Source organism: Carassius carassius, chromosome 19 (genome assembly GCF_963082965.1).
Source record: "Carassius carassius chromosome 19, fCarCar2.1, whole genome shotgun sequence".
Lineage (NCBI taxonomy): Eukaryota > Metazoa > Chordata > Actinopteri > Cypriniformes > Cyprinidae > Carassius > Carassius carassius.
Window position 1 is genome coordinate 29179703 of NC_081773.1, and position 25090 is coordinate 29204792.

General features: G+C 33.8%; 1 protein-coding gene across 2 annotated transcripts in view; it reads right to left on the reverse strand.

The window, feature by feature from the left end:
- Window positions 1-25090, reverse strand: part of LOC132095527 (xin actin-binding repeat-containing protein 2-like) — a 74294-nt gene that overhangs the window by 35001 nt on the left and 14203 nt on the right. The window contains exon 1 of one of the 2 annotated variants that reach the window (XM_059500614.1): window positions 4948-5111. The exons of the other annotated variant lie outside the window; for it this stretch is intronic. The gene's annotated coding sequence lies outside the window, so the exon portion shown is untranslated. Of the gene's footprint in view, window positions 1-4947; window positions 5112-25090 lie in introns of those variants that run through there. 2 annotated transcript variants of the gene reach the window in all.

Here is a 25090-nt window from a genome sequence, read left to right on the forward strand (position 1 = left end):
AAACCTCAAACATTTTCTCGTCAGGTTTTTTAAGATTCACCAGTTATAATCGCACTAATGGCTGGCCGCTGTCTGCAGTTGCAGTAAAAGCAGCGAGGCTTATCATGATATAAAACCCTGTATTGCAGCACGATCAGCAAAACGGACTCTTCGTTAACTTTTAATGATTTCGTTCCATTTAAAGACTTATTTATGGCACTGAAGCATTTATTAAATAGGTACATAAAGATGAATCAGGTGTCATGTTTTGGGTTCACTTCTGCAGTCGTGTAGAAACATGCTGGAGGCTCAGTGCTCTAAATCATCTGTAAATGAAATATACGCTTTAATGGCTCCGAATGCTGCAATGTTTGGTCAGGCATTACCATGTGCTCATATAAGTTATTCCAGTGTCACATCTGGTAATTTCATTTACTTACTTAACTATTTGTCAAGTGGCAGAAGCTTTTATCTAGAGCTTAAAGCACACTTATTATCTCCCTCCAGAAACCTGGGATTAAGTGCTTTGCTAAGGGCACTGTGGAGTTTCATGCATCATTTCCTGTAGGTTTTGATTCTACAACCTTGCAGTTTCCAGCCAGATGCTTTAGCATTATGCTATACCTCCTCTGAATCTTCACTTCAGTCCTCTGCATTACTTCAGTAGTGTGGCATATTTCTGTGAAACGGGGTTCTCATCATGTCAGAGTGGAAGGCAGAGTTTGATTTTATCGATCAGGAATTTATGGGATCATGAAAAGTAAGCATTACATGCTAGAATAGAATCACGTGGTTGCAGGAGAAGTGATGAAGTAAAAACTGATCAAATCAAGTCTCTGAGCTGCTGGTTTCTAAGAGGAGTTCCTACTTTTTCAGGTGGTCGTTCAATATTTTCATTCCTACTGGGAATCACTTTGCTTTTCATTTGATTACACCAAAGGCAAAAGGTGTTTTTTTTAACAACAGAGATCATATAATTATATTTCTTACCTAAAAAATAAATAAAACAAATATAATAAAAAATAGTATATTATCTTTGTATTCTCAATTAACAAGAAAAAAAATTATTATTATTTATTATTATTATTATTATATTGTCAGCAGCATATCATATAGTAAATCCTATGCACATGAATGTATAATATTATTATTATTAACAACATTTGAATAAGTTGCCTATATAACAACAATTAGTAGTAGTAGTTTTGGTTGTATTATATAGGCCACTTATTCAAATGATTGATGTTGCTTAATATTATTTGTAATTAAAATTTGATGCATATAAATGAAAAGGATACAAATTTAGATATAGTTATAGTTGGAAAAATGGCTAGGTTATTCTAAACAGATTTTAGATTTCAAATTTTGTTAGACATTTTGAATCTGCTTAAGAGAATGTTTAGTTACATCATTTTTTAAATGCTTTTTTCCATTTCAAGAGAAATGCATAAATACAAAAAATACTGATTCAAGTAATAAAAATATGAAAATAAAATATATTTCTTTGAGCTTTATTATAAAATATACACGTTTGAAAAAAATGTTTGCTCCATTTCAAAGAAAATGCATAAATACTGATATACTGATGCAAGTACTGAAAATATGAATAGATAAAATAAACATTTGGAGCTATATTATCCAAATGGGTAAAAAAAAAAAAAAAAAACAGCCCTGAAGTCAGAAACCATTTTTTAAAATGCACCGCAGTCCTATGATGCATGATCATGTGTGGTGGTACATAACATCAGTGGGTAAAGAGTGCTCTATTTTAACCGTGCTGCATTGCTGTAAACCCATCAAACTGTCAAGAAGGACGAGCAACCACAGACATCCACCACCCAAAATAAGCCTGGTAACAGCTACTCTTGCGCTTCAGATGCATTTAAATGCAGCTCTGTGTTAGAGAAGATGATGGAACATCCTTGTTCCTCATATTTAGCGCAGCGCTCTATAAGGCAGCTTTAGTTTACTATTGAGTTGGTGCTGGTTGAAAAGTTTCCCCTTGAGGTGGTGCAAATCCTCATGTCTAAAGCATGTCAACAATCTGAGGCTATCTTGTAATGAGTTATGTACAGACCCGAGCTCACATGACAGGAAAGTGAAGTAATCTAGGCGCCAAGTAGCCGCAAAAATAAATCTAACTTATTTTAAACCGGGTTGGCTGGTGGAGTCAGGTTTCCGAGAGCGCTGAAGATCCATGACCTGCTCTACTAAACGTCTGATTAAACTCATGAAAGATGGAGAAATTTCAACAATACCGTGTTTATATTACTGGAATGAACTACATATATTTCAGTGCTTGTGAGACTACCTTGAAACGGCAGCTTCCCAAGTGCTACTTAGGCTTGGTTAAAGTCAAGCTGCACTTTTGGAAAAATAATGCATTGCACTATACAGTATGCAAGCAATCAGAGAAGTATTTATCTGGTACCAAACCAAAAATTTGTAAAATATGATTTTTTGAAGTAGTAAATGAAGCAAAGATTTACAGACTACATCTTAAAAGAAAATACTATTCAGTTCTATACAGTTTTTCTACGTCGAAATTTAACATTCAATTCAATGTTAATTCAATTCTTTGTAACTGTTAGTGAAATTTACTAGTGATTTCTGAGAAAATTGTTTCTACACTATTTTTTTTTTCAGTGAGAGATTGATATTGAACAGTATTTGAATTTAACTTTCACTCAGTGAAAAAGTAGCAAAACACTTGTTTAAAACAATTTCAATTTCTGAATTTTTCACACATAAATAGCTAATACATTTCTCAAATAGTTATGAAGAAACAGTAAGTAACACTGAAATAAACATGAAATTCTAAAGTAATGTTGTGAAAATGATTGATTGTTTGTTTTACAAGAAAATACCATTTTAGTCCTTCTACTTCAAAAGTTCATGGTTAATTCAAAGTTTTTTTTTTTATTGTGAAATTTACAAGCAATTTCTAATTTCTAACAAATTAAGACTTTTTAAGGTGAATGGCTTTCCTGATTCATTAGTGCACAATTTAAATTTTTAAATAATTTTTTTTTTACATTTTTGCAGTCTCTCTCCATTTCTAAAACTACTTTCCTTTAAGGCTGATGTCAGAAATCCTCCAAACATGTTTTAACACCAACTTTTTATCATTCATTCAATTCCTGTGCCACACTACATTTGTCTCGATTGTTGTTGAATATCTATATTTCACATTATGGAAGTAAACTACATTATGAATAGATTTGTCTTCTGCATTACTTAGCTTGTCTCTAACACTGATACCTACGTAAGAATTCTGTTGACATTGTAATTATCATATACTGTCATCGTTTTGCTTTAGCACTTAATTAAGTAAGCATTCAATATGTCTTTATTAACGGTGTAATCATAATATTTTAATGCCTCTAAAAATAAAAAAGGGATCACCTCAAAATTCCTTCTTATAAGACGAAACAATCCCTAAAGTTTGTCACAGTTTTCTAAGAATGAGTGAAATTAAATTTGCGCAGTCAATTTTGTTATTTGTTGCAGAAGAAGAGAAGGTAAAAGAGAGGGGGGGGGCGGAAACAAATTTACAGGCAATTTCAGGACAGTGACAGAATTGATCAGGAGAAAAAGAAACAAACAACTTCTTATTGAGAAGCTTGTGTTCTCAGTCATTTAGATGGAGCCCAGAGTCTGACTTTAGTCTGGAGGAAGATTGCTGGCGGTTCAAGCAAAGCAGGTTTATGGCCGATTCAATAAACGGCTCAATATGGGATTTCACAGCAAAATGAAAAAGCTTTTATTACCAAACACTGCAGAAACAGTACAAAACTAGATCTGCCCTAGCAAAACTCACTGAAACGATACTAGAGTTGTTGCCAAGCGGTTGCGAAGGTGGTTTACTTCCTACTCGAGGCCCTCCTTCAATGCAGTCTGTGGGACTTTTTAAATCTATTTTATCATCCACCGGGTAAAAATCAATCAGGTTATTGTGAAAGAAACACCACAGATCTCCTCAACCAGCCGCAGAATTTCAGTGTTCACAGCACACACAAGCTAGTGGAGATTAGTTGAAACAAGTTTAATGCATGGCGGTTTGTTAACAAAAAACATGTGCAATATTTATTTTAATTATCAAGAACACAAGTGTTGGGAACCAAATAGTTTAACACAGAAAGAAAGAAAGAAAGAAAGAAAGAAAGAAAGAAAGAAAGAAAGAAAGAAAGAAAGAAAGAAAGAAAGAAAGAAAGAAAGAAAGAAAGAAAGAAAGAAATTAAATGATTTTCGTAACAGTTCTTGAATGTCTGGTGACTGGTATAATAATAATAATAATAATAATAATAAACATACCATAAATAACTTTAATAATAATAATAATAATAATAATATATATATATATATATATTATAACATATATATAACATATGTTTATTATAATATGTAACATTAACTTAAACACCATAAATAATATATACTGTACATGTCGATATATAAAAGTACATACTACTACTGCTACTAATAATATTAATAATAATGATAACAGTATTAACAATTATTATTTTTTATAATATATAAACTCTATGCATTAATATGCATATTGATACATATAGTAAATGTGTATATAATATTTTATAAAATGACATAAAATATTTATAATAATAATAAATTAGATAAAAAATACTCAAAATAAATAGAAGCAAAACAAAACAGTACCAGTAGGCATCTAGTTAGGAACAGTTATTATATAAATCATTATGCTGTTCATACAATAATCATTAACAGAATCACTTTACTTTCATCCCTAAACAGCAAACACCTGTAAATCTCCTATGTGTCATCACAAAGCAAGAGCTCATTGTCAGAGTAATGTGTCAATCGCCACAGTGTCTTCCAGTCACTAACAACGACTACAAAACTCCCTGTGAAGTCATCCTTTATTTCCTTAAAAATACAAATACAAGCCAAATGTTCCGATCGATCGGTCCAGGCAGTAGTCACACTCACCGACTGCGTGTCAGTCCGGAGGAAGAGGAGGGTTAGAGATCCACAGATTGGGCCAGTAGTTTCCTGCCTGTCCTGCAGGTGGTCAGACTCGCCAGCAGTCTGGTTTGCTTAGGAGACCAGCTCCAGCGGCACCCATAAACATAACGCGTATTCAGCAAGCCTTGGGGAACAGCTGCTTTTATTTCAGACCATCTTCTTCTTCCCCCTCCCCTCGTTCTGGCCTGCGCACTGCCAGCAGGGCTTTTTTTGGAGGTCTTCATGCCTTTGGTGGCATGCTGGGGAAGCAACAGTCAGAGTTTCTCTTTCAAATCAATATTATGTTCAGTCGTTAAAATCACAGGTTAATGCTGCACTATGGGATTATTACAACTGCATCCAATCTGCAGGTTTAAAGGGTTAGTTCTGAAGGTTTAAAGGGTTAGTTCACCCAAAAATGAAAATTATGCTGCATTTTACTCACCCCTGAAGCATCCTATGTGTATACGACTTTCTTCTTTTCAGACTGATTCAGTCGGAGTTATATTAAAAATTGTCTTTGTTATTTCAAGCTGTTTAATGCCACTCAGTGGGTGTTGCATTGCATCAGTCCAAAAGGACTTAAATAAAAAGCACGCATTTATAAAAATAAAAAGTGTCTCACATAGCTCTGGGGTGAACAAAGTCCTCCTGTAGCAAATCAATGCATTTTTGTAAGAAAAATATCCATATTTAAAATGTAATAAAAACTTTAATCTAGGTTACAGTTGTACACAGAAGCAGTTCCGGGGGAATGACGCATGAAGGTCAGCTTTGTACACGCGCTGCTCAAAAGTGACACACAGAAACGTAGCGGAGAGATCAAAGCAAAACAACAGTCACTAATTAGAAGTGCAAAACGAGGATTTGTAAAGAAATATGTTGGAGGATTTAAATATAAGCCAAAAGGAGACTGGAGACTTTGCTAAACTAAGGAAACTTTGCTTCTTTTGATGCTGTTAACAAATGTTGGTTTTCACGAGACTCACCTGTGCATGTGCAACACTGACTTTATACGTCATCCTCCCAGAACTGCTTCTTTGTACAACTATTAAAGCAAGCTACATTAAAGTGATTATAACGTTTTGAATATGGATATTTTTCTTACAAAAACGCATTGATTTGTTCACCCCCTGGAGCCATGTGAGACCCTTTTTATTATTAAGGATGGGCACTTTTTATGTAACTTCTTTTGGACTGAAGGAATGCAACACATGCTGAGTGGCATTAAACGGCTTGAAAGATCAAAGACAATTTTTTATATAACTCCGACTGGATTCATCTGAAAGAAGAAAGTCATATACAGTACACATAGAATGCCTCGGAGGTGAGTAAAACACTAATTATATACCTAATTTTTTATTTTATTTGGGTGAACTAACCCTTTAAATTCTCTAAAGCTCACTATATCATATTTCATCTCCAAACTTCTGCTGCCTCTAAACTGATTGAAACTTTGTTGAAAAACCTATTGCACACAATCTACTATACATGTCTTCTGTCATTTGACTGATATTTTTGAATTTTTCTGCAAGTAAAAGGCCTTTTAGTCTAATTGTACAAAATGTCCACCTTCAGCTTGTGCTTCACGTGTCTTTTCGCTGTGAAAACATTACAGATTTTTATGAAGTAAATGTACGAATAGATTTTGCATTGTTAGTAATATTTAAAAATGAACAATTGCTGGATGGTTTTCTTGATTATACATAATAGTCTTGTTAAAACAGGATATTGAGGAACGTTTCTTTGTTTATCTCTCAGTCATCATTGTATTGCACTGCATTATATGTTTTGAAACTATAGAGCTTGGATCATCACACTTAGCATTTAAATGTCATCTTTCAACAAATTATTGGGAGAAATAGAGTGACAACTGATAATTATATGCATTGTATGTAATTAGTCTGATATACTGTTACAAAGGTCACATTAATTTGCATTCTAAGCTATTAGACTTGCACCAAATTACATATTTTGCTCAGTTTGGGCCTCTCAAGCATCAAATGGTACATGGATGCAAACATTGGTTTTGAGACATTTGGATTTTTTCCCCCCTAAAGGCTCAATAAAATGTTCCATTAAAAAAAAAAAAATATATATATATATATATATATATATATATATATATATATATATATATATATATATATATATATATATATATATATATATATATATATATATATATATGACATTTATTTTATATGCTTTGCAAGTCTCATTTTATGCATTCTCCATTAGTTCCATTGGCTCTGGCATCCACTGACTCAACACTTTTGTTCAGGGTTCTCACCTATCGACTTTTTCAGTTGAATTCTGACACTTTTCTGTCTGTCACACTCACAGATGGAACAGAGGTGACAGAAAAAAATGGCATTTCTCTCTGAATTCAATCAGCATTTGCACATTTTCTGACCAGTTTGCATGATTTGTTTAATGATATTTTCAGCAGTTTGCAGTGAGTGACTGCAAAATGAAAATTATTTTTATAAAGACTGCATAACAAAGACAAATAAATAGTTTTTTTTTTTTTTTTTTATCATTTCCATGACTTTTTCTAGGCCTTTAAATAAGAGTTTTAAAATCCCTGGTATTTACAGGTTTTTTTCTGGATCATGGGACTCTATTTGGGCAGGAAATCAATCGGAAGCTTATTCGAAATCTCTGGAGTGCTGCATAAACGAAAACAATTGTAATATAATGAATTCACTTCAATAATACATTGAATAATTACAAACAGTGCTGCCTCCACTTTCTAGTTTCATTAGTCAGTTGAGTGCAGGAGGGAAAAATGTTCATGCATAAGATATTTGAGATACGTGGCTTTGTGTTTTGCTGAGGAAAATTAGTTTGGATCAGATTTGAAGAGGACAGCAGCTTGCCAGTTCTTTAGAGAAAAACTCATTGACTGAAACTGGTCATTGCCAAAGCAAGGAGAGTCCATCACACATGATGTTGTTGAAATTTGGCAGAGCCAACATTTTTGCATTTGGCAGACAATTTTATCTTAAGCAACTGAAAATCAAACCCATGACCTTGGTACTGCCAGTGCCATGCACTAAAACTGCGTGGCTTTCAAATGAACTTTAAGATTGAAGGAACAGTTCACCCAAAAATGAAGCTGAAGAAAATGTACCCACCCTCAGGTCATCCAAAATGCAGATATGTTTGTTTCTTCAACAGGTTTGGAGAAATTTAGCTACATCACTTGCTCACCAATTTTTCCTTTGCAGCGAATGGGTGCCGCCAGAATGAGAGTCCATTAGTTCATTAAATAATGTCTTATGAAGTGAAAAGATGCATATTTGTAAGAAACAAATCCATCATTAAGCTGTTTCTGACTAAAATATGTGTCCACTATCCGTTTAAAAGTAAAAACAGTTAAAAACAGTTCTAAAACAAGTATGTTTTTATTAGCTGTTTGAACTCTCATTGACGGCACCCATTCACTGCAGAAGATCCACTGGTGAGCAAGGGATGTAATGCTACATTGCTCCAAATCTGTTCTGATGAAGAAACAAACTCATCTACCTTAAATGGCCTGCAGGTGATTAATTTTCATAATTGGATAAACTATTCCTTTAAGTCTGATGCTCGATACAGACCGAGCTCAGATGCACTAAAACCAGCTAAAAAACTGAGATGCTCTCTTACAAGCTGAAAGCAATGTGCAAACACTAAGTGTCCAGCATCAAACCAAGCTCTGCGGGTCAGAGTTCTGAAGGGGTGAAAGTTCTGCAAACTGTGATGTAATAGAGAGGCCCCAGAGACACAAACAGCACAGCAGACACCTGAGACCCACAGAGACACGGAGGGACAGATGTGGGGGCAGATATATGAGAGACCCTGTCTCTCCACTCCCAGCAGGGCGCCAGCCCGCCTGAACCGTCCTCTCTAGCCAAACGAAATTAGAGTGACCAGCGTTGGGGAGCGACTAACTAAAAGTAGCGATGCTGCTAACTTCAATGCAATTTTCAGAAGCGTGACAGTAGTACAACTAAAATAGTGCAGCTTTTCCATTAACAAGCTACTTTTCCCACCACAAGTTATATAACAAATATTTTCTAATTTGTAAATCAGCGTAAAGCTTTCTCTAAGAAAAAAGGTCATTTACAGCATAAAAAAAAACTTTCAATTAATGTTTAAAATATAGTTAAATGTAACTGTAAATGTAAATCACAAATAAACAGACATATTCACATGATTCACCGAATTCATGGCAAAAAGTTGAATTAGACTATAATAAACTAAAACTAAAATAATACATTGTCCAATGTTATGTTTTTCATCTCATCTGGCAAACACAAAGAGAAAAGATTTTGGCAAAAGGATAAAGAGAAGCAAATGGGTCATTCTGAACAAGAGTCAACTCAACCAAAGGTCCCCAACTTAAATTTAGATTTTGACCTTTTTTAATGGATGAATGTTTACTGTATAATTCACTAATACACAAATTGTGTAGAGGGTTGGGGGGTCGAATAGCAATTGTCACCAATGATTCTGAAACAAAGCCTACAGATAATAAAAAATAACAGCATAAAAACTGTGGCAGCGTCATTATTAAGTTGGGGTGAAAGAATTGTGTTTTATTTGTTAATTTATTTATTTATTTATTTTTCTCGAAACTAGTCCAAGTCCTCTATTAAATATTATTTTCATTTTCCCAAAAAAAGTAAGAAATTATTATTTATTTTTAGATTTAAAAACATTTCTGACAAATAAAATCGGCTAAAATACTGTTTCTGTTTTTGTCAATTATTAATTATAAAAATGTAATTTTAAATTATATATATATAATTTAAAATTACATTTTAAATTAGATTTTTTAAACAGATTTTTTTTTTTTTTTGTTTTGTTTTTTTTGTTAGAGCCACACTTAGTCATCCTACATATTCCAAAAAAGTGTATGTTCAGTATAGAACAAACACTAAAGTACTCTGAGGCCATGTTCTGAGTTCCAAGATTGCGCATATGAACAAATCGAATTTACATTGGTATAAAAATAGAAAGAATGCGGATTGATATGAGACAAATGAAAGTAGAACTGTCAAATTCCTATGGACTACAGAGAAATATGCAAATTATACAAAAATATGCCACAACCGGCCAATCAGAATGAAGTGTTCCAGAGAACATTGTAATAAAATCTGATTAACAGATTCAAATACATATTTCCCCCTAAAAAAAGGTGTTGTTTTTTAATATAATGAGCTATTTTTTTAGAACAAACTTGGTAGTACATTTTCACCATTTCCTCTTTTTTTATGATTGCTTGACTAAATTGAAATAGCTTGTAGTTTGGAAGGCTCCTCAACACTGAAGCCATCATTAACCAACACGAATCTGACAGCAGTGTGACTGGTTTGTCCAGTTCACCATCAAGGGAAACGACACCTCAGCATCCTGTCACCTGTCTGCAGAAATGTGTCGCCACATCCCCTCTCCACATCTACATCCATACCAGGAGCTCCACAGAGAAAGACGATCCCGGACTCTCCATCATGCCCTGCGCAGTCACAGCAGGATGGAGAGACATGAAGGCTGACAGCAGACAGTCCACCAGAGACAGCATGAAACCACAACACAGCACTGCAGAATTCAATAGCTTAAAATAAAGTCCCTGCAGAATGACAACGATCAAGTGTCACAACAACAATAACGTCATTCAGGGAGATTGTCGAGATTCAACCATTCCAAACATGGCAGGTATATATAGGCCTGACCATATGGTAACAAATGCTATTTTTGGGTGATAATGATTTACCACCTTGTCACGATGAACTAGTTGTCAACACTAAACTAAAGTTCAGTTAAAGTGCTAAAACTCTGACTATGTACAGTATCTAACATATATATATATATATATATATATATATATATATATATATATATATAAAATCAGTAAGATTTTTTGAAAGAAGTCTCTTCTGCTCACAAAGGCTGCCTTTATTTGTTTATTAAATACAATAAAAACTGTAATATAGTGAAATATTACTATGATTTCAAATAACTATTCTATTTCAATATATTTTAAATTGTATTTCATTCCTGTGATGCAAAGCTATATTTTCAGCATCATTACTCCAGTCTTCAGTGTCATATGATCCTTCAGAAATCATTCTAATATGATGATTTGCTGCTAAAAAAAACATTTTCTTTCATTCTCACTTTCCTCATAAGCAGTGAGTTTCAAACACTCTTTCCAATCTGATACATCTCACTGCACGCAATGACAAAACAGAAGAGAAACAGTGAGGCTCAGTGATTACAGTCTAGCTACGGAAAAAAGACTGTGCTCACTGTTGGACTGGTGAGGTACAGTATAATCAGTTTAAAGACAAATGCTTTCTAATCCTCTGACAATGAAACTGGAACTGACAGAAACTTTAAATACAGCTACATTTGTTTCCAAATAAATGAATGTTACTAGCTTAATTAACAGTTCACCCAAAAATGATAATTTGCTGAAAATCTACTTACCCTCAGGCCAATCAAGATGTGAATGAGTCTGTTTCTTCATCAGAACAGATTGGAGAAATGCAGCATTGCATCACTCACTCACCAATGGATGCTCTGCAGTGAATGGGTGCCGTCAGAATGAGAGTCAAAACAGCTGATAAAAACATCACAATATTCCACAAGACTTCAGTCCATCAAATCTTATCCATCAAAGTGAAGTGAAAAGCTGTTTTTGTTTTTTGTTTTTTTCTTCCCGTTTCTTTCAGGTTTAAGCGTTCTTCTATCAATATTATTGCTTTCTCTGCTGTCTGAATCAGGAGAGAAATACGCACAGATCAAGCTCAGTTAAGTGTAAACAGTTGGATTTTGATGCAAGACTACATCTTGGGATAGGTTTTTTCACTGGAGGAAGTGTTTTAATGGATTATGGACTCTTTTGACAAAAAGCTATCATTTAAAATCAAAACACCTTAATAATAGATTTGCTTCTTTATAAATACAAAACTTTTGGCTTCACAAGATATTAAGTGATGGACTGGAGTGCTGTGGATTACTTGTGGATTATTGTGATGTTTTTATCAGCTGTTTGGACTCTCATTCTGACGGCATCCATTCACAGAGAGGATCCATTGGTGAGCGTGTGATGCAATGCTGTAATTTCTCCAATCTGTTCTGATGAAGAAACAAACTCATCTTGATCTTCGATAGCCTGAGGGCGAGTATATTTTCAGTTTATGTTAATTTGTTTGGTGATCTATTCCTTTAAATCACATATTGTTTCAGCTCATTATGAATGTGCTGTACGTGCAAAGGTTAAGAACAGTTCTATTCACTTACACTAATGTGATTCGCTGTAATCACTTTCAAATGAGGTGTCCCTCTCTTCAGTGACTGCGAGAAGAGCTCGCTTCGACACTGATTCACGGTCTCTAATCACGTTACTGGAAAACGGAAGAAAAACGACTGTCAGAGACTCTTTAAAATGGCCCGTTAAAATAACATGCGATCGATTTGACCACTTTATAAACACATTTTACTGTAATTCACGCTGTTCACAGAAATCTTGAGCTTATTTTTCAATCACTAAACGTAAGAAATTGACAGAGCTACGTATCACACAGCTATCAAATAATACTCTTCCTGTTTTTTAAAACCTTGCAGTTAGTCCACAGGACAACGGTTTACACACATGTACCTCATTCAGAGTCTGTCCTCTCAAAGAGTCAAGGTAGTTGAACCCATCAGAGTGAATCTATGCAGGGCAGTGAGGGCTGAACCTTTGCTATCCCTTCTGTTGTGTCTAGCATGTAATTCACCCTCACAGTGTTTTTGATACAGACACGCAAAGGTGCTGGGTTTAATATTTCTCACAGTGATTGACGGACTCTCGTTTTATTTTCAGAGCCATGTGATCTGTAACTGTCATTCTAAATAGCCTACTTGCTGAAAGAATGAAAAGACACTTCGGACTAAGAAGAATGACTAACACGGGGCATCATGCATCTGTTTTGGAGGAGACACTAGTCACTAGTCCTGGCCAAATTTGTGCCCTAGGTGAGATTAAATAAAGTAAGCAAAGACAACAAAAACATGACTTCGTAGTTCACTGCAAATGTGTAGGACAGTCTAGCACAGAGTTTCCTAACACTCGGGCTGCAGAAGATTTCAATGAACAGCAACTTATTAATGGCATATTTGTTTATTTAATTTTAATGAATTGCCGCAGGTTAAATCAATTTTTGAAACACACAGCTTCTCTTGCGCTTTAAATATTACATGAAATGGCTATATTAGGCTACATTCAAGGATTAAAAACAACTTATATTTCCTTTTGGCTGAATCTGAGCAGAAATACAGACACCTAATGAGTGAGGTTCATGTATTTTGAAGTCACCTTCCAAAAGGAAAGTATGCACAATATATAAGAACTAAAATAATATTATTATACATACTAGTGCTGTCAAAGCATTAAATTAATATTTTTATTTATTTAGTGAATATATGTGTGTGTACTGTGTATATTTATTATGTATATATAAATACACACACCTACAGCATATATTTTATACGTATTTACATGCATATATTTATATAATTTATAAATCATATATATAAATATATTTAATATATAAACAACATATTTTTCTTAAATATATACATGCATGTGTGTGTTTATACATACATAATAAATATACACAGCACACACACATATATCATGTAAATAAAAACTTTTATTTTTGATGCGATTAATCGTTTGACAGCTCTAATACATATATACATACATTTGACAGGACAATAATTCAGCATATAACAAACAAAAACTCTAATATACAGATAACTAATAAATCTAATATATATTTTATATAGAAAAAATATAAATATATAAAATATTATATGTTTATTCATTCATTATAATATTTAACATTATATGCTGAATTATTGTGCAAGTTTGTCAAATTATAGAAATGTTTATGCATGTATTTATATAATATTTTTTAATTAAATTACAAGAAAATAAAATTATTTTTTAGTTATGCCATTTGGATTATGTATTGTATAAACCATTTGGAATTTATTTAATTGCTGACTTTCTGTCGAATCGATTAATCATGATTGATAGCATCCAAAATACAATTTCTTAAATATATACATACATACATACATACATACATACATACATGCATGTGTTTTTATTTATATACGTATAATATACACAAATAAGCACACATTTTTATTTTGGATGCAATTTATCATGTTAAATTGATTTGACAGCCCTAATTTATTTATTAAAACTTATTTAATAAAAACGTTTTTTCTTTTTTTTTTCTTTTTTCTGGAAGATGCATTGTAAGTCCACTTTTAGATCCAGACACATCTATATAAATGGTTAGGGTTCTTTTGAATATATATGAATCAAAAACATTTTCACAACAGCCCATACTATTTCGGTTCTAGGCATTGGGATGGTCGTCATGATATAACACCTGTAATGAGGTGCTGTTTCGAAAAAGAGATATACAGCCATTTGCATTATCTGAGACACATGGCGAAAAATCATTACCAGGTGTTCGTACCAACAAAATGTCTCAGCAATATCAAACACAATTCACAACGGGTGTCAAATTCACAGCAGGCGCCTGCTCTGAATGGCATATCATAAAACCCATGTCTTTTTCTGAATGTGTCTATAACCCATGCCACAAAAGTCATCTAAAATCCACAGCAACATTTCAAAATGTACGTTAGGAGGAACAAATAGAAAACAAGAAGCCTTTTTCCAATGGAAACTGCATGTGGGAGCATTTCCCCGTGTTTGTAATGGCTCTAATGATTCCTCGCTCCATAATTGGATCTGTGCTAATAAAATCGCATTTGTCTGTTTAATATACATGAATAAATATTTGCTGCTTTGTATTCAAAGTTAATTCTCCTGCAATCCAAATTACCCGAAATGTTTTTTCCTCAACATAATGGTAATGATTGTACTGTTGTTTATCATTGTACAGTCATACAGGTTGCATCTATTGTTAATTCATAACTTGAAACCAGGAGCCACTGCACTCACATTATTTCCCCGCTAATGACTTTGTGTCATGGTTTCTCTGCTAATAGCAGTTAGATAACAACTCAAGGCCTTTTTCAAATTATCTGCAGCTAATTAATTTTGAGTGAAATGGAAATTTGATCATTTATGTACCTAATCCTGAGCCAACATCTTAGCGGTCTGCCATCAAACAAAACACCTCAGTTTCACCTGTAGGAAAGAACAATCACAATCTTTTTTTTTTGTTCTCCTAAACAGCAGTGAAATCAAGAGTTTTAGCAAAAGACCCTAATAATCAAATTGTGCTCAGATCAGTCAAGATAAAAAAAGTCAACAATTAAAATTCTTCTCACTTCTGTCTATTTTTATTTATCAGCAAATTAACGAGCAATATCTGGGAAAAAACACAGCTAAAGCCCTATTCGGATGATAATTGTCTAATGTGGATATCTGTAATAATACATTTAAATGGCACCTCAGTAATCAAACTCATGAATTAAGATGAGTATTTATTCACAGTCTAATGAAAACAACTTTAGATATAATATCCTGTTTATTATTTGATTATAAATAGTGCTGTCAAACGATCGTCCAAAATAAAATTTTTGTTTACATAATATATATGTATGAACTGTGTATATTTATGTGTATATAAATACAAACACATGCATGTATATATTAAAGATTTATATATATATATATATATATATATATATATATATATTTACAAATATACATATAAAATATCAATTATATGAATATAAATATATGTAAACACACGTAAATATTTTCAAAATATATACTGTATGTGTGTGCTTTTATATTTTTATATATTATAAACACATAAGAAATATACAGAGTACACAAAGATATACTATGTGAACAACAACTTTTATTTTGGATGCGATTAATCGCGATTAATCGTTTGACAGCACTATAATTATAAAACCTCCTGTTTATAAAAGTTGGAAAATAGATGCACTAGTTGAAATGCTTTTTTAACTCTCAAAATTATGGATGTAATTTAAAATGTTGATAAATAACTTAACGCAACTTCTTCTTTACATAAGGTAAACAAAGGTCCTTGATTTATATTTTTATGTAATTGTGTATAATACATATTTTAATTGTATTGCATACCTGTCACTGCCATAATAACGACCCATTTCAAAAGTTTATGTGCTTTTCTTCTCTTTCTTCTTTCGGTTTTAAACAGCTCCCACTGGTTGTGCTGGAGCGGTTAGGAAATACTGTTCTTTTGTAATTTCCATCACTTCAATAATAAATATGCATGCAAATTACAGAAAAGTGCAACAGTTACCGTACAATGTTCAACAATGGTCAAAAATTTAAACATTGAGTTTTGAATTTATTTCTTCTTGTAAACTTAGAGATGTTGATTCAGACAGCAATTAAATTACCAGACCACCTTGGTGTTTGTCAAAAAACAGTAGGTAATTTTGCCAAGGATTTTTACACAGGTGGTGTTTTTTTTTCATCATTAAACAAAGGTCTCAAAAAAGGAAGAGTATTATTCTTTTCAGTGTTTTAAAATAAATCTCATCAACATCTCAATATCTGCTCAAATACACCAAGATACTTAAGTCTACAATCAAATGTTGTCGATTTCAATATGAATTCATGTATTTCTCATCAAAATTATCCTATCATAGTATTACAACAGTATCCTATCATATTATGACAACACAGTTTCATTTGTGTCTTTACAGAGCAATATCTGAGATAAAGCACAATTCAGACCTCAAGCAATAACATTTTCCTTACTTTTTTTCATCATTAAACAAAGGCCTCAAAAAGGAAAAGCAAAGGATGCTCCCATGAAACCTTTTGGCTGCAAGAATAAAATAACGTTTTAACTGCTGCCTTCAGGAAAATCACAATACAATTTTGAGAGCGTTAAATAGTCTTCTGTGATTTTGGAGGGTGAAGTTCAGGAATGGGATGAGAGTTTCAGGTCAAGCTCAGGTCTAAATCTGGTTTCCAAATCTGTCAACATTTCCACAAGTCTAAAGATTGCTAATATGTGACACTTAACAAATGAGGTGCTTTGAGCATATGCTTTAATTCCTCTGATGCCTCCGGCTGGACCTTTCACATCACTCTTTACAGCACTTCAGTGTCCAGGCTTGGTCATTTTCCCAGATGCAATTGGCTATTAAGAGATCGTACTTTATCACCATAGGGACTATGGGAATTGAGAACTGATTTCTATTCAGAACCGGTTTCCATTTAATAAGAAACACTGGAACTGAATCATTTTCATAATATTTTGTTGATTAACGGGTTCTTAAACGTTTATAGACTTTTCCACTGATACACACTGCACTGAAATAACTTACAGTATGTGGCTTAATTTACTACAAAAACAGCCAAATTTCTCACTTCTCATCACAAACACCATCTACAGCCAAAACAACCAGTCCAAATATGAAACAAACAAAGGTTAATGTACCAAAGTGATGACCGCAGAATACCTCTCAAAGCATAATGAACATAACCACCATCTGCATGTAAGAACGATGCCATAATCAAAACACAAGGCACAAAGATTTACCTTAACGCCTCTTACCCATCCAGATCCATTATATAGACACAGCTTAACATGTACTAATACTTTGGCCTCGCAAGACCAACTTTATTTAGCGTCTTATTGATCTTAAACATTGTCTAAAGACAAATGGTTGAGCCCACCAGCATAATCTAAAAGTTTAACATTAAACTTGCTTCCTTCAGAAACCCAATAGGCTATAAAGAAAAGCCTATTTGGCTTTGTGTTTTGATCCTATCGCCTGTAGACAGTGTTTACGACCAGCAAGTTTGAAAGATTTTGTGTTTCTTGGGTTGTTGATTTGGTACATTAAGCAATGTTGGGCTGTCTCCATATACAGTAATGGGATTTTCGGAAGGGATAGAAAACTTTCTGTCTTTGTCCTTGGATTGCAGCTTGTTTGGTAGAAGATATTGTGTATTACTAGCAAGAAATCTGGTTTTCTTTGAAGCGTTTTTCACATGAAATATTTTAGATTTCTCCTAAAATCCTTTTGTTTTCTGCACTGCTATTCAGCGGCAGAGTTGTACAGCCTCTAAATCTACACCGCTGCGGAAAATAGTAATGTTTAGTTGAGTGTTGAGTTTGCAGTGTGAATTGAATGTGATGAGAAAGCACGACTTACCTCTCAAAAATAATACAAAAGACAATAAATAGAAACACATTTTTCAATTTTCCTGTACTGTCTGGTTACATACAGCCATGATTCACAACAAACGACAAATGATGTACTGTAGATGAGTCTGTTTTTTTTCAGATTAAATTTTAGCACTACATCACTTGCTCACCAGTGGATCATCTGCAGTGAATGAGTCCAAACAGCTAAACATCACACTAATCCACAAGTAATCCACACCACTCCAGTCCATCAGTTAATGTTTTATGAAGCAAAGAAACTGTGTGTTTGTAAGAAACAAATCCATATTTAAGATATTTTAGCTTCAAACCATTGCTTCTGGCTAAAATCCCAGTCCATAATCCATAAAAATTCTTCCTCCAGTGAAAAGTCCATCCTCTGTCGTCTTTTTACATCAAAATCCACCAATAAATTTGATTAGAATTGTTTTGTCTTGTAAATTAATCTGTGCATATTTCTCTCCTTATTCAGACTAAATGACTTTTTCACAAGAGAAAGCTATATTATGGATAAAATCTCTAGGTAGTGTATATGCTCACTGGTGAGCAAATGATGCAATGCTACATTTCTCCAAATGTGTTCTGATGAAGAAACTAATTCATCTACATCTTGAATGGTCTGAGGGGGAGTTAATTTTTGCCATATTTTCATTTAGGGGCGATCTATTACTCCAATGAATGATTCCTGAACTCAAACATTACTGGTCTAATGACTTGGTCTAACTCTTTTAATTTTGTTAGAGTGGTTTCTGAGTCATTAAATGCAAGTCGAAATGAACACAAAATTTGTGACTGAATTAAAAAGCATTTGTGTGCTAAACAGCAGATGAGTTGCAGGGAAACTCTTGATGACTAACCCGTATTCGGCTGGATGACAGCACAGGCTTTCTCTAAGAAATCTCAGTCAGGCTGTCCTGTGCTCTCCATCTAGGCGTTGAGCCAAAGCCCTCCATCTTGTTCCTCATAAAATCTCTGTTTCTGTCTGAGATGCAGAGTAATACTGCTTCTTCTGTCAGTCCTATGACAGACTAACAATACACGATGATACATTGCCGAAAAAAAGGAAGGTTCATTTATGATGTGCAGTTAATTTCCTTTGTCTTTTCCTACTTTATTTTTTACTTTATGCTTATATTATTCTGTGTAATATGTTTCCTTTAAAGCACTACATAACCTGTGTGCTACTAAAACCGATCCTTACTTACTTAGATATGAACGGTATCTAAGTGCAGCATTTGCACTTTTGTTATGTAAAGGGCTCAGAGCCTTTCAAGACATGTTTTTTAAGGAGCTTCTCTCTCTCTCTCTCTCTCTCTCTCTCTCTTTCTCTCTCTCTCTCAGAAGAAGAAGAAGCGGTGTAAAAATAAAGCAAAGTAAATATCACAAAAAAATTCATGTAAACACTTTCACAACCAGTCTGCAAATCAGCCTCAAAGAGCAAAACTTTTGAAAATGGGCTAATTAAAAGTTAAACAACTCGCCCACTCAAATATCTTCACTTTCTGCTAACATCAGGATGCAAATGAACCTGAGATTCCTGCAAACTTGAAATTATCTGTGACTGAGCCAGATTTTAGCAACTAATCAGCTCTTTAAAATTAAAGATGTATCTCAGCGTTTAACCATCTTGTTTTCTAAAACATTTATCAGGTTAAAATATACAAGCAACAAAGGAAGAACTTCCAGAAACAGTCAAATAGTTAAATATTCTAATATAAATAAATATTAAGTATAATATATTAAAGGGGTCATCGGATGTCCATTTTCCACAAGTTGATGAAAAGTCTGTAACACAGTTTGGTTAAAATTTCTTAGAGGTAGTGTAAAAAACACCTTTTTTACCCTGTCAAAAACAGCTCTTTTCAGAGCAAGCCATTTTTTGCATTTTCCTTTAAATGTTAATGAGCTCTGCCGACCCCGCCCCTCTCTTCCCAGCCACTCTCTAAAGGACTGTTTACTTTAGCCGCAGTCATCATTAAACTTGCAAATTAGCACATTATTAGGAAAGGCGATTTGCAGAGATTCATTAAAAAACATTCTGACATGACTGCTATGTTCATTATTACATCCAACAACAGAACACTTCACTCACTTAAGGGTCATTCTTGTCTACATCTGCTCGGGTGGGGAAACAATGTTGGACTGATGACAGTCACTGAGGGCGGGTCAAGATGCCAGTCCAGTCTGTGCTGAAACGCTACTGTCAATCAAACTATCGTGGGAGGGGCCTGTCTTAGTGACATCCAGAAAGGGGTAAAGATTTTAGATTAAAAAAAAGATTAGATTTAGATTTTTTACCAACACACATTTCAGTTTAAACAACAAAACCAATGACTCCTTTAAAGTGGTCTAAATATTCAGATTTAAATTGTGCTTAATGTAACTTCTGTTCTAGGAAGCATGATGAAACACTTAATGTGCTTGTAAAATTTAATATTTAGATCAATTATATTTTAGATTGAAGTTGATTGAAGTTATAATCCCAATATTTAATTTAACGAAGCTATAAAAAACCAGTGTGATAAACATTTTGTGGTGACGTACAGTAAAATTAAATCTATTTTAATGGCTGTTAAATATCTTGACTCTTGAATTTAGAGAAATGTATTCTACATACAACTGCTATAAATAGGTTGTTGTACATAAATATCAGCGTCTGTGTCACAGCATCATCAAGGGACAAAGCCAACATGAAACAAAGCAAACATACAGAGGGACCACGTAACAGAGCGAGAAACAGTCTGTTTGTTTTTGGTTCATCTGAGCCCATGAGAGTGTTGCATCACTGTCAGCAATGGAGTGTAGATACATATGTTAGTTTGTGTGTGTGTGTGTGTGTGTGTGTGTGTGTGTGTTTGAGTGATTAAGTGTGCCTGCCCTGTGCATGCACGCTGTGGCATATTAAACAATTTAAAACAGCTGAAAGGAAAAATCTGATTAATTATAAACCTATACTGAATTAAATATTCAGTCATGTTTCCGACAAAAATCAAAAGCTGATACATACATCTGTACAATCGGAGTAAGCACTTATGCATATTCATTAGGAAACATCAATACAAGAATCTGTTGCCATTCATATTTCATCAAAGACTTCTGTGGCAGGAATTACTTTGAGCTTTCCTGACACATTTCTGTGGAAGTCTCAGTCTGAGCGGAAGACACTGATTTCCCTGATTAGCTATAAAATGAGTGTAAACAAGCACAACAAAAGAACACACAAAAACACACATCCAATGTCACAATCAGAAAAGCAAAAGATAAGAGGGTTTTTTTTATATTGCAACACATTTCCTTATAGACTGCAATATTAAATCTGCATCTAATAAAAAAATGTTGAATGAAGCAAATGCTGTTTTGTACTGCAGTAGTTTTGTTCTCAAATTTTACCTTCAATAAACAATCATTTAATCATTCATACAGTATTTCACTCTGAAATCTGTATAATTGTCTTTCATCCATGAAACACATGACATATTAATCAAGTCCTTAAGAAAATCCTAGCTTTATTTTCTTTTTCTTCATACAACGAAAGCTGAAGATGATCTATCTTGCCAAGCAGAAAAAAGACACAAAAGCCTTAAATGTAATGCATATGATTAATTCTGAGTCTTCTAAAGACTATATATAGATTCTATCATATATATATATATCATATATATAGATAATATGATAGATTTGCGTTTTCACTGCTAGTCCATTGCAGCTCTGATAACAGATTTGTGCTCATGTTAAATAAAAAATAATGATATAAATAACTGAGGAAAAGATCATCAGTGAATAACGACATTAAGGTGACTGAAATATGACAGTTTTCATTTCTCTGTTAATTATTCCTGAGTGCAAACTGTATGATTTTTTTATTATTTTAATAATTTGCTGTGGTTTGATAACATGTTTGAGGATATGCAGATTAATTGCCTTTACAATCTAAACTGAGTAACAGAATTTTGGCAGACTTCAGTGTGACTGCAACTAATGAAAGCCGATAAAGAACTTGTACGAGCACAGCAATTACATGGTAAGATTGCTTTGTTTTGTTTTATAATAAAAAAGTTATGATTTTTGTTCAGCAAAGACATGTTAAAATTATCAAAAGGGACTGAAGAGATATTTAATATGTTAAAAAGATTTCTGTTTTAAATAAATGCTTCTTTTAAACTTTCTATTCTTTCTATACAAATGTATCATGATTTCCACAAAGATATAAGGATATAAGCTGAAAATTCAGCTTTGCATCACAGGAATAAATTAAATTTGAAAATATATTCAAATAAAAAAAAACAGTTATTTGAAATTGTAATAATATTTCACAATATTATGAATTTTACTGTATTTTTGACCAAATAAATGCAGACTTGGAGAGCAAAATAAACTTTTACATGACAGCTTAATACTACAGTAGCTTGTATTTATATTTAAATGTTCTTCACATGATTTTTTTTCTACTTATTTCAAAATACCCAAAAAACAATAACACTGTGAACCGATGACATAATCAAAATATGCAATTATGTATATCACATTGTGTAATAAAAGGCAGTTGATGTTGCAGCTGAAGGGTTCTCATCCTCCATATACTATACGTTTTGTTGTCTGATCAGACAGCAGATTCACAGAGGAACGTCCCATTTCCTGCGAGTCAGTAAGAGACGCCTTACTCTCATGTTCAGCAATCAGTTAAAGCACTTCAGAACTTCATTTCGTGGCACAATAGATCATTTATCACCTCCTTTCACCTATTCCACAAAAGAATAAACCATGGCTTCTCTTTTCTTTCTCTGTCCGTCTTTTCTGATGTTTCATACAGGGATTCTGTGATGGAAAATACCATATATAAGACAGCAATGAGAGGTTATCAGGACAAAATGTGCCTGTGCGAATCACCGTAATGGCACCAGCTTTAATGCACAATAATAGCACTAAATTTTGAGAGTTTTATCTGGAAACATCACAACGGATGCAGCAATGTTGCTGTGGCAACCAGAGGAAGCCACATCGCTAATGGAAATTGTCTGCCTTTGCCTTTCATCTTTAGGAAAAGCTAAAAAGCCAAAGAGGAGCCATTTCACCAAGCCGCTGCAGCTTTTGAGGGCCTTCTTATAAAAAAAAAAAATCAAAACATCATACTTTTGTCTTATCAAAATTTTTTGCAAATCAAATGTGATCCTGTTGACGCCTATCCACGAGATCCTCTGAGGGATTGAAGCTCCTCTAATCACCAGCGCAGTAAACTCACAATAACACGCAGCCTCTGCTGAGCTTTGTTTGCTGAATTACCGTGCATAAGAAGCTCCGCTTTGACGTAAACGAAAAACACAGCGATATTCAAATCAGCTCTTTTCAGGAATAATCTCCCCCCGGGTTAGATTATCATTCTCCTGACTTTGTATCTCTAAATTCCTGTGTGTGTTCGCAATTTTCTGTGAATGTGCGAGACTTCCGCTTCAGTATTCAACAACTAAAGGAATAGCAAAGTGAAGTAAACCGTAAAAGTATTTGCACCACAAGCTTATAATTATGAAAATTAATTGAAATAATCATATAACAAATATCAGTTTGCAATATCAAGCAGCATAACAGTCTGTTTTTGAACAGGTAAATTAACTGGAAGCAAATGATGCAGGAAACCTTGGACATTCCAGTTAAATTTGACAGTGGACAGACCTTATGTAGCCCCGCCACTTCTTTCCTTATTAAAAACATGTGTAACACATTCATCTAAATACCACACTCAGCAGCATTTGAATGTTTGCTAACGGTAAAGCACTGCTTACTTATATCGACCTCCTTCTCCCCCTAGACAAAAAATGAAGAAAGAAAAAAACTTTGGCATGAGTATATCAGGGACTATACACAAGTCTAGTGTGGCCACTTTCGAAAAACAGCTTCATGATGCTTCAAAACCTTTATGAATATTTTGTTTTGAATCAGTGGTTAGGAGCATGTATCAAACTGCCAAAGTCATGTGATTTCAGTAAATGAGGCTTCGTTACGTCATACATGTTTCAAAATGTTCCGAACTTTCAATGGTTCCCCACTAGGGGGTGATGATCTCTGTGAACCCAAATCATGCAGATTCAGATTCCCTGTAGCAAACCACTGAACAAGTGTCTATAGACATTTTAATGAGACATATGTATAATTAAAAGGAATAATTGTAGTTAATAGTCTTTTATTGGTTTAGCTAAGCCATGCACATAACAAATAAAAAGAGCTTAAAATTGAAAAGAACACATATTATACAGACACTTATTTTTAATGCATTTTTTTAATTTTGCATTTATAAAAAAAAAAAATCCTGCAGGTGTCGCCAGTGTGTGATTTTTCGAAACCGTTCAGTTGATTGTAGTTTTAAAAAAACGTTCCCACATTCTACTGTTTTGGCTTTATTTGAACATCTCATAAGTGTGTCTTTTTCTATTGGATTGCATGTGGGAGGGCTGAATTATAGTCTTGCTCTACAGCGCCACACTGGCCAAACCACATTATTACAGGCCCTTACGTCTAATTTTATGACAATAAAAATATTCAGTTACAATTTTTTACTGTCAACCTTGTCGATAATGTCAGTCCTACTATTTATCAACATCTTAAAAACCACTACGAACACCATCGCAACAGCTGAAAATCCTCTAGCATCCACTCAAATAGCATACCATAGAATACCTTATCATCCAATCCTAGCAATCACTGAGAACACCATAGCAAAAATTCAGTAACACCTTATGCCAACCACTCCTCAAACTGGCCAAACAACAAAGCGCTAAACAGCCTTCAGAATTTAGACAGGACTTTGTCAGGCTCTTCTCGTTCTGTCCAGCAATCAAATGAAACACTGGACTTACAGCTGCAGAGGGGAGCATGCTATTAAGAGACACACTATAAATTGTCTCACTCCCTTTCATTCTGAGTTTGTG